The following is a 12,123-nucleotide window of genomic DNA, read 5'->3' on the forward strand; positions in this document are numbered from 1 at the left end:
TCTGAGCGAACCTCCCTCCGTCAGACCCACAAGGCGGAAGTCAGGAAACACCACATCGGGCGACGCTGCTTGGACCTTCTGGGCTTACAGCAGGGTACAGGGCTGGGGCCTTGTCTTCTAGAATCGGGGATTCCCTCACTGTTCTTCAGGGTCCTCACCTGGACATCTGGCAGGACCTTACCTCCTCTGCTGACCTGAGGCGAACTGCCCTCTCTGAGAAAAATTCCCTCCCCCAATCCCCCAAGGTGGAAATCAGAAAGCACCACATCCGGTCTGCGGGGGTGGGGTGGGGGGAGGAGAGGTGCAGGGGACTTCTCTTCTAGAATCGGGGATCCCCTCACTGTTCTGCAGGGCCCTCACCTAGACGTCCGGCAGGACCTTCACTCCTCTGCTGACCTAAGTCCGCCTTCTCTGAGCAAACCCCCCTCCCTCAGACCCGCAAGGCAGAAGTCAGGAACCACCATATCCCGAAACGCTGCCTGGATGATAGCAGGGGGCAGGGCTGGGGCCTTCTCTTCTAGAATTGGGGATCCCCTCACTATTCTGCATGGTCCTCACCTGAACATCTGGCAGGACCTTCCCTCCTCTGCTGACCTGAGGCGACCTGCCCTCTCTGAGAAAACTTCCCTCCCCCAATCCCCCAAGGCGGAAGTCAGGAAGCACCACATCCGGTCCGCGTGGGGGAGGGAAGGAGAGATGCAGGGGCCTTCTCTTCTAGAATCAGATCAGGGATCCCCTCACTGTTCTGCAGGGTCCTCACCTGGGCGTCTGGCAGGACCTTCCCTCCTCTGCTGACCTGAGGCGACCTGCCCTCTCTGAGAAAACTTCCCTCCCCCAATTCCCCAAGGCGGAAGTCAGAAAGCACCACATCCGGTCCGCAGGGGGCGGGGGAAGGGGGGAAGGAGAGGTGCACGGGCCTTCTCTTCTAGCATCAGGGAATCCTTCACTGTTCTGCAGGGTCCTCGCCTGGAAGTCTGGCAGGACATTTCCTCTTCTCATGACCTGAGGCATGCCACCCTTTCTCAGGAAACCTCTCTCCCCCAGACCCCCAAAGCAGAAGTCAGGAAGCAGCACATCTGGCCATAGTGCCTGGGTGATAGCAGGGAGCAGAACTGGGGCCTTCTCTTCAGAATGTGAGATGCCCTCACTGTTCTGCAGGGTCCGTACCTGTATGTCCGGCAGGATCTTACCTCCTCTGCTGACCTGAGGCCGCCCTCTCTGATCAAACCTCCCTCACCCTGACCCCCTAGCGGAAGTCAGGAAGCATGCCATCTGGCCCCTGAGCATGAAGATTCTGGGCTTACAGTGTTGAAGAATAAAAAGAACAACCTTGCAAAATGTCTAACAAGTCACTCCTGCCCCTGCTTCTGTGGATTGGCCTGTGAGGGTATGGCCTTGCAGGAGAATATCAAATAAATAACTCTTCCCCCTGTTTCTTAAATCAGTCTGTGAAAACTTGGCCTAGTATGGCCTAGTAGAAAGATATCAAATGAGTGGCTTCACCCCCTGTTTCTGTAAATCAGCCCACAACCTTGCAGCTGCATTCTGCCTCTGTCACCCCCTTGCTTGCAAAATTTCGCCTAACAACACATTAGCCAATGAACAAAAATTATGTTGATCCCACCTGAAATCCTATATACTTATGAAAACTGAAAAATGGGGCTCAGGTTTTGGAGATTGACTCTCTTCTCGGTCCATGCATAATAAAACTGTTCATCCACCTTTCTAGAGTGCCGGTTGTGAGTTTCTATGGTTCAGAACTCCTGGCTTGCTTTAACAACAGCAGAAGGCAGGGCATGGCTGGGTTCCCTCTCTTCTGGAATGGGGGGAGGATCCTGTCAGTACTAACTCAAGGTTCTAACCTTTACATCTGGGAGGATTCAGGACTCCTCTCTTGCTGTGTGTGTGCCCCTCACACCAAGGATTTCCCCACCTTGAGACTTCTGACCTGGCAAAACGGGGACCTCCACCTGTCAGCCCTGCCCTGGGTTTGGGATCTATCAGAACTGACAGCAGGTGCAGGGCACCAGTCTATTCTGCTATGTGGGGAGATATCTCCTCAGTACTCTCAGTACCCCACTGTCAAACCTGTCAAGGCCAGGTGTTACTCTGCCAAATTAAGTCCAGTCTCCTCAGACCAGGACTCTGGCCTCTCTGAGATACCAGCACTGGAAATTTGGAAGGCCCTCGGCTTTGTGCCCTACCTGGGGCCTTCCTGAACTGACAGGAGGGACAGAGCTGGATTCTTAGAAGACTCCTCTGTTCTCGGTTGGGTGGATCACCTTCAATCGTCACTCCTGAGGGTCCTCACCTTGGCATCATCATTCAATGCTCCATGAATGCTAGATGGGTTAACTGCAACCCCTATGACAGTTGGAGAACTGTCAGAGAAATAAACCCCATCTTTTCCTGGTCTGTCTCTACCAACCTTACTTTGGTAACCTTTTGTTCTGAAAGATTTATTTTCTACACCAGAAAGGCTGAGTCTCATTATTTGGGCAGATTCTGAGCCTATCTAATATATAATATATAATATATAATAAAAAGCTTTTTTCCTCCCAGTGGTATCTTCTGGCTGGCAGGCAATTTTTGGTGGTCCTGGTTTTCTTTCACATCGCAATGCACACGCTGATGTTTTCTCCTTTTCCCTCCTGGTTCTGTTGACTTCCAGTTTCTGGCTGTTCCCCATGGCTTCTCTTCCTGTGTCCAATTTCCCTTACTTACAAGGACTTTAGCCGTACTGGATTAAGGCCCACCCTCGTTCAGTTTGGGCCCTTTTTAATAAAACAACTTTAAAGTTTAAATTTACAAATGGGTTCACACCCATATGATCAGGGTCTGAGACCTGAACATAGCTTTTCTGGAAGTCATGATTCAGTCCCCAACACCTAATACATAGTTATATTGTCTCAGGTGTTTCTTAGTGCAGACTGTGCACTCATACTACCTCCATCAACCCTACCTTACTTCATGGCAATTGGCATCTCTGGTCCGAAGTGTTGCCTCAGGCTTCAGCAGCGAAAGGGGGGGCGGGGGGGAGGAAACATGTTTACAAACTTTCATCCTCCTATCCTGTCATCTGCTGTCTGTCAGGCTGCTGCCTCCCACTCCCCCATTCCAAATATAAGAACATGTTCAACATATTCTTCAGACTTCCCAGGGAGTTCTTGTGTTTTTGTTGTTGTTATTTGAATTTTGTTTATTTATATATATATATATATATTTTTTTTTTCATTCTCTCTTCTATAATTTTCCAAGGTTAATCTTTGGGAGAAGACAACAGCCCAAGCTGGATTGTCATCTTGGTAGCTCCAGGTAAGGCATTAAGTCTGTTAATAAATTAAAAAACATTTACATCTTTACAATATTCTTTTCCTCATCAATTAATATGGTATGCTGCTCTATTTATTTGGAACTTTTTTTTCAGGTAGAGAAGCTTTTTCTTTCTATTTGGCCTGTGGATATGGAACTTAAAAAGCAACCACAATGGCTTAACAAGAAATGAGGTAATGGGAAAAATAGGGCTGGAGGTGTAGGCAGACCACATGACTTCAGGGCATTTCCTTACTGTCAGCCTCAGGGACACAAGTTACACAGGGTTCAGAACGTCATGTGGGAAAAGCACCACTACAAATCAATGCTCTACTTTACTCTCGCAGAATGGTTTCTCTTAAGTACCACTGACTGGGATGTTGCCTGGCTTGCTTTCCTTACATTCAAGGTCAGAATCAATTCTCTTTTTTTCAACTAGATTTTTTTCAGTTTAAAAGCAATTTATTGAAATATATCATTCATATATGAACATACATAAACAAAAAGTGTATAGTAATAGTTGCGAACTTACAAAACAAATATGCACAACATTTTACAGGGTTTCCATACATCATCTCACCACAAGCACCTTGCATTGTTGTGAAATATTTGTAACAAATTATGAAAGAGCATAGTCAAAATATTACTACTCAATATATAGGTGTACTTTTGGTGTACTTTTCCCCAAAACTACCCTATTGTTTTTTGGCTCATAAACTGTACAATTTGTCTAAAGTATACAATCAATAGCAATTGGTATAATCACTGAGTTGTGTGTTCATCACATCAATCAATATTAGAGCATTTACATTACTCAAAAAACAATAACAATAAACAAACCACTATCATACTCATGTATTAGCACTACTAATTACAAATACTATGATGTGTTTTCACCATTTCTATTCATTTCCAAAATCTCTCAAACAACTTTTTACTAATTCTTCACAGATTAAATCTCAGCTTTCCATTCTCTAATCACATTCTTTTCTCTGGTGACTTATATTCCAACTATTATTATAAACTCCATGAGTTTGCTCATTATATTTAGTTCATAGTAAAGAAGTCATAAAATATTTGTCCTTTTGTACCTGGCTTGCTTCACTCAAAATAATGTTCTCCAGTTTCATCAACATTGTCATATGTTTCATGACTTCATTTCTTCCTACAGCTGAATAATATTCCACTGTGTGCGTATACCAGAGTTTGTTTATCCATTTATCAGTTGATGGACACCTGATTCTTACCATCTTTCAGCTATTGTGAATAATGTTTCCATGGATATCTGTGTGCAGGTGACTGCTTGTGTCACTGCTCTCAGTTCTTCTGGGTATATACCTAGTAGCAGTATTCCCAGGTCACATGGTAGATCTAACTTCCTTAAGAACCACCAAACAGCCTTCCACGGTGGCTATATCATTTTACATTCCCACCAGCAGTGGATAAGTGTTCCTATCTCTCCACTTACTCTCCAACACTTATAGTTTTCTGTTTTATCAATAGTGGTCATTCCAGTAGGTGTGAAATGATATCTCATTGTAGCTTTAATTTGCATTTCCCTAATAGCCAATAATGCTGAGCATTTTGTACATCTGTTTTTTTTCACCATTTGTATTGTTTTTTCTTTAGAAAAATGTCTATTGAGGTATTTTGCTCATTTTTTACTTGGGTAATTTGTCTTTTTTATTACTGAGCTGTAGGATCTCTTTATATATCATGGATATTAGATCCTTATTGAATGTGTAATTTCGAAATATTTTCTCCCATTGAGTAGGCTGCCTTTTTACACTCTTCACAAAGTCCTTTGCAGTGCAGAAGTGTTCAATTTTGAGGGGGTCCCATTTATCTATTTTTTCTTTGTTGCTCATGCTTTGGGCATTTGGTTTGAGACCCCAATATGCTACAAGTTTTTATAGGTGTCCCCCTATGTTAGCTTCTAGGAGTTCTATGATCCTGGCTTTTATGTTTAGGTCTTTGATAAATTTTGAGTTGATTCATGTATAGGGAGTGAGATAGGGGTCCTATTTCATTCTTTTCATTATGGATATCCAGTTCTCCCAATAACTTTTATTGAAGACTGCTCTGTTCCAGAAAATTGGACATGTAGGCTTATCAAAATCAGTTGACCAGAGGTAAGGGTATATTTCTGAACTCTTAATTCAATTCCATTGCTCAATATTTCTATCTGTATGCCAATACCATGCTGCTCTGACCACGTAGCATTATAATACACTTCAACGTTAAGAAGCGTGAGTCCTCCAACTTTGTTCTTCTATTTTAGGATCTTTTTGGGTTTTCAGGACTGCTTTCCCTTCCAAATAAATTTGCTAATTGAGTTTTCTATTTCTGTAAAGTAGGCTGTTGGAATTCTGATTAATATTGCATTGAATCCATAGATGAATTTTGACAGACTTGACATCTTCATGGTGTTTAGTCTTCCAATCCATGAACACAGAATGTCCTTCCATTTGCTTAGGTCTTCTTCGATTTCTTTTAGCAATGTTTTGTAGTTTTCTGAATACATATCCTTTACATTCCTGGTTAAATTAATTACTAGATATTTAAGTCTTTTTTGTTTCTAATGTAAAGGGATTTTCCCCCTGGATTTCCTCCTCAGGTTGCTTATTACTAGCATATAGAAATGCTGCTAATTTTTGTATGTTATCTTGTATCCTGCCAATTTGCTGAAGTTGTTTATTAGCTTAAGTAGCTTTGTTGTAGATATTTCAGGATTTTCTAAATATAGGATCAGGTCATCTGCAAATGGTGAGAATTTTACTTCCTCTTTTCCAATTTGGATACCTTTTAATTTTTTTCTTGCCTAATTGATCTAGCTAAAATTTCTATCACAATGTTGAGCAACAGTGGTGGCAGTGAGCATTCTTGTCTTGTTCCTGATCTTAGAGAGAAAGATATCAACCCCTCCCAATTAAGTATGATGCTTGCTGTGGGATTTTCATATATGCCCTTTATTATGCTGAGGAACTTTCCTTCTATATTTTGAAGAGTTTTTATCAAGAAAGGATGCTGGATTTTGTCAAATGCCTTTTCTACATCAAATGAGATGATCATGTGGGTTTTTTCCATTTGATTTGTTAATGTGGCATATCATTTGAATTGATTTTCTTATATCAAACCATCTTTGCACACCAGGAATAAAACCCACTAGATCATGATGGATAATTGTTTTTATATGCTGTTGGATTTGATTTGCAAGTATTTTGTTGAGAATTTTCGATTCTATATTTATTAGAGAGGATTGGTCTGTAATTTTCTTTTCGTGTAGTGTCTTTATCTGGCTCTAGTATTAAGGTGATCTTGGCTTCATAAAACATGTTGAATAATATTCCCTCCTTTAAAATTTTGTGAACAGTGTAAACATGATTGGTATTAATTCTTCTCGAAATGCTTGGTAAAATTCACCTATGAAGCCATCTGGTCCTGAACTTTTTTTGTTGGAAGATGTTTGCTGATTGATTCAATCCCTCTGCTTGTGATTGGCTTGTTAAATTCCTGTAGAGTCAAGGTAATTTGTGCATTCTAGGAGTTTGTCCATTTCACCTAGGTTGTCTACTTTTTTGGCATACAGTTTCTCATAACATCCTCCTATGATCCTTCTTATTTCCATGGAGTCAATCAAAATGCCCACCAGATTTTATTTACTTACATGTTCTCTCTTTTTTTCTTTGTTAGTCTTGCTAAGGGTTGGCAGATTTCATTGACTTTCTCAAAGAATCAGTTTTTGGTTTTATTGATTTTCTCTATTGTTTTTGTTTACTCTTTTAAAAAAATTTTAATTATCTTTTTAAAAAATTGATAGATCACACAAAAAGTTACATTAAAAAACATAAGTGTTTCCTTTATACTCCACTCCCCACCCCCCACCCCCATCATTTTTAAATTGTATTATATTGAAGATACATAGATCACAAAAGATGTTACATTAAAAAATATAAGAGGATCCCATATACCCCCAACCCCCCACCCCATTCCTCCCACATCAAAACCTTTTTCATCATTGTGGCACATTCATTGCATTTGGGGAATACATGTTGGAGCACTGCTGCACCACATGGATAATAGTTTACATTGTAGTTTACAGTCTCCCCCAGTCCATTCAGTGGTTTATGGCAGGATATATAATTTCTAGTATCTGTCTCTGCAATATCATTTAGGACAAGTCCGAGTCCAGAAAATGCCCCCACATCACATCTCTTCTTCCCACTTCCTGCACCCAGCAAATACCATAGTCTCTTTCTCCACATCAAGGCACTCTCGGTTCCCTGGTATGGTGGTTGACCATCTTCACCTCCATGTTAACGGACCTCGGTAAGTCCAATGAACCAGAGAGTAGGAGGTGCAACTCTGCTAAGGCTCAGGGCACAGCTGGCACATGGACAGTCCAGAGATTCAAGTCTTTGGAGTATACACCAACCCTAGCACCAACCACAAAGTTTAGTAAAAGTAACAGAAAAGGCATGTGTAGAAAGGTCACATCTGAGTCTAACTCCATCACATTCAGGAAAAAAAAATTCAAAGTGAGGCCCACTGACATAGCACTGAACTCCAGAGCCTTCTGCCATGACTGTAGAACCTGTGTGCCTCCATAGCCCTCAGGAGAACCAGTACCTGGGGTTGTATCTACTTTGGCTGTCTCTGGGGTCCTGCTGAGGCATGTGTAAACACAACCCTGCTGATGACCTCCTGACTCTTTTCTGAAGACTCTTAGCCATATAAACTCATTTGTTTTTGCCATTTTCCCCTTTTATTCAAGGTCAAAAAGCAGTTTTTAACACATGATCCTACATGTAGGATGAGATATTCTGCTGGTCTGAGTTGACCCTTTTATTCAAGGCCTCTTTCTAGTTGCATCACCATTTAGTGATTGGTAGTAATCCTTCAGCATGAGGGAGGCTCATCTCTGGGAGTCATGTCCCACACTGGGGGGAATGTAATGCATTTACATGCTGAGTTTGGCTTAGAGAGTGGCCAGATTTGAGCAACATGGAGGCTCTCAGGAGGTAACTCTTAGGCACCCTGCAGCTCTAGGCCTAGTTCATATTTCAGACACACAGGCTCATAAGCGTAGTCATCCATGTCAAGGGCTCATCAGTGGACCGTCCTTCTTCATTGGTCTTTGCCATTGTTCTTGGGGGATTGTTGCTGTTCCATTGGGGAATGTGACAGAGCTCCCCTCTTTAGGAACTCAGCACTCAATCAGTTGTCATTTGTAACTGTAACTACTATGAAAATACCCAACATATATCTGAACATTTTTATGTACTCTATATACATGCCCTGGAGAACTCCCTCCCAACCATTGTTCTCAATTTCATTTATTTATGCTCTAATCTTTGTTATTTCTCTTTCTGCTTTCTTTGGGATTGGTTTGCTCTTCTTTTTCTAGTTTCTCCAGTTGTTCAGTTAGCTCTTTGATTGTAGCTCCTTTTTTAATATAGGGATTTAGGGCTATAAACTTACCTCTCAGCACTGACTTCATTGTATCCCATAAGTTTTGATATGTTGTGTTGTTGTTTTCATTCATCTTGTGATATCTACTAAATTCTCTTCCAAATTCTTCTTTGACTCACTGATTGTTTGATTGAGTTTTTTAGCTTCCATATATTTGCAAATTTCCCCCTTTCTCAACTATTATTTATTTCCAGCTTCATTCCATTAGGATAAGAAAAGGTGTTTTGCATAATTTCAATCTTCTTGAATTTATGTCAAGCTATGTTGTGACCCAATATATATTCTATCCTGAAGAAGGATCCATGAACACTTGAGAAGAATGTGTAAACTGCTGATTTGGGGTGCAGTGTTCTGTATATATCTGTTACTTCCAGCTTGCTTATCTTATTGTTCAAGTTCTCTATTTCCTTACTGATCTTCTGTCTAGTTGTTCTATTTATTGATGTGAGTAGCATGTTGAAGTCTTCAACTATTATTCTAGAGATATGTATTTCTCCTTTCATTTTTGCCAGAATATGCCTCATGTATTTTGGGGCACCCTGGTTAGGTGCATAGATATTTATGACTGCTACTCCTTTCTGGCGGCTCGTCTCTTTTATTAATGTATAATGAATTTATGCATCTCTTATCACTTATTTTGCATTTAAAGTCTGTTTTGTCTGACATCAGTATAGCTACTTCTGGTTCCTTTTGATTATTATTTATGTAAAATATCTTTTTCCAACCTTTTACTATTAGTCTACATTCATCCTTGAATATAAGGTGAGTCTCTGCAGACAGCATATAGAGGGCTCGTGTTTTCTTATCCATTCTGCATGCCTTTGTCTTTTGATTGGGGAGTTTAATCCATTAACATTCAAGGTTATTATTATAAAGACATTATTTACTTCAGCCATTTTATCCTTTGGCTTTCATATGTCATATATTATTTTTGTTCATCTTTTTACTCTTTTTGGTTATGCTTTCTGATAGTCTTCACTTCTATACTCTCCTCCAAGCCTCTCTCTCGTCTTGTCTTTTCTGGCTGCAGAACTGCCTTTAAAGTTTCCTGCAGGCAGAGCTGGATTATTTTTTACAAACTCTCCTAGTTTCTGTTTAATCTGTGTATATTTTAAGCTCACCATCATATCTGAAGGGCAATTTTGCAAGATGAAAAATTACTGGCTGGCAGTTTTTCTCTTTCAGTACCTTAATTATATCATTCCACTGCCTTCTCACCTCCATGGTTTCTGAAGAGAAATCCACACTAAGTCTGTTTGAATGTCCCTTGTATGTGATGTTTCACTTTTCCCTTGCTGCTTTCAGAATTTTTTCTTTATCTTAGACATTTGACATTTTGCATATTATGTGTCTCGGTGTAGGTCTATTTTGATATTTTTCTAATTGAAATATGCTGTGCTTCTTGGACACATATATTCATGTCTTTCATGAGAGCTTGAGAAATTTTAGGCTATTGTTTTATCAGATATTTCTGTATTTTTTCCCTTTTCCAGGGTATCATAAAAATGGAATCATATATTATCCTATGTTTTCAATCTGGCTTGTTTCACTTAGCACTATGCATTTAAGACACATCCATATCTGTGTGACTTGTAATTCTTCATTTTTATTGATGAATAATATTCCATTGTATGGTTTTGCCACAGTTTATTTATCCTTTCACTTAACAAAATACGTTTTTGTTGCTTTCAGGTTTCGGCTATTATAAAATAAGCTGCTGTAAATATTCATGTGCAAGTTTTTAAGTGGACATATGTTTTCATGCCAGTTGGGTAAATGCCTAGGTGGATCTCATGAACTTTGTTCAGCTTTGTAAGAAAGTGACAAAAGGTCTTCCAAAGTGGCAGTACCATTTTACACTTCCACCTGCAAAGATCGAGAGTTCTTGTTGCCAGCCATTGTTCTTATAACTTTTGGATTTTAGATATTCTAGCAGGTGTATAGTGCTATCTCATTGCTGTTTTAGTATGAAATTCTCTAACGGCAAATGTTTTTGAGTATCTCTTCATATGCTTATTTGCTATCTCTGTATCTTTTAAATGAGATGTCTGTTCAGATCTTTTGCCTATATTTTAAATTGGGTTGTTTTCTGATGTTGAATTTTAAGGGTTCTTTGTATATTATGGACACAAGTCCTAATCAGATGTGCAGGGCAAATACTTCCTCCAAGTCTGTGGTTTCTATGTTCATTCTCAGAACATTTTCTTTTACAAACATAAGTTTTTCATTTAATATGGTACAAAACATATCCATTTTTCCAATGGATTATGATTTTGCTATTGTGCGCATAAACTCATCAAAAAACTCAAGTTGATGTAGATTTTCTCCTATGTCTACTTCTGGAAGTCTTATAATTTTTCATTTTTCATTTAGTTCTATGACATATTTTGAGTTTTCTTCTGAAAAGTGGAGGATTTTATCTAGGTTTTTGTTTTGTTTTGTTTTACCATGAATGTGTATGGAAAAGCAATTTACTTTCCTATATTGACTTTATATCTTGCAATTATTTCTTCTAGTGATTATTTTGTAGTTCCGTGGTATTTTGTATAAATCCAACCATGTCATCTAAGAATAAAGAGTAAAGATAGTTTATTTCTTTCATTCCATTTGGCATACCTTCTATTTCTTTTTGTTTTTGTATTGCACTAGCTAAAATTTTTACTATGATTTTGAATAAGAGTATTGAGAGAGAATATCCTTGCCTTTTTCCTGATTTGAGGGATAAGGCATACAGGTTACACAGTTAAGCATGTTGTTAGCTGTAGTTTGCTGAGATTATTTTTCATAAATAGGTGGTCAATTGTTTTATAAAATGTTCTTTAAAAATAAATTGATATTATCATATGTTTTACTTCTTTAGCCTGTTCATGGTAGATTATATTGATTGATATTTGTGCATTGCAACAAACTTGCATAAGTAAAAGAATCCCATTTGGTTATGTGTATGATTTTTATATTTTTTGGATTCAAATTGCTTTTTTTGAGAATATTTTTACACCATGTTCAAAAAATATATGGATCTTTAGTTTTCATTTTTGTAATATCTTTAATTTGTTCTGGTAAAGTAATTATGGTTTCACAGAAAGAGTTAGAAAGTGTCCCCTTTGCTTCTATTTCTTGGAAGAGATTGTCAACTGGTGTTAGTTCACCCTTAAATATTTAATTGAATTCACCACTGAAATGATGTGGCCTGGGTGGTTTGTCTTTTGAAAGGACGTTAATTACTGATTCAGTGTATTTAATTTCCATTCAGTGCTATTCAGTTTTTCAATTTCTCCTTATGTGAATTTTGGTGGTTTATTTCTTTCAAGGTAATTTTATCTAAGTAATCAAATTTCT

Source organism: Dasypus novemcinctus, chromosome X (assembly GCF_030445035.2).
Source record: "Dasypus novemcinctus isolate mDasNov1 chromosome X, mDasNov1.1.hap2, whole genome shotgun sequence".
NCBI lineage: Eukaryota > Metazoa > Chordata > Mammalia > Cingulata > Dasypodidae > Dasypus > Dasypus novemcinctus.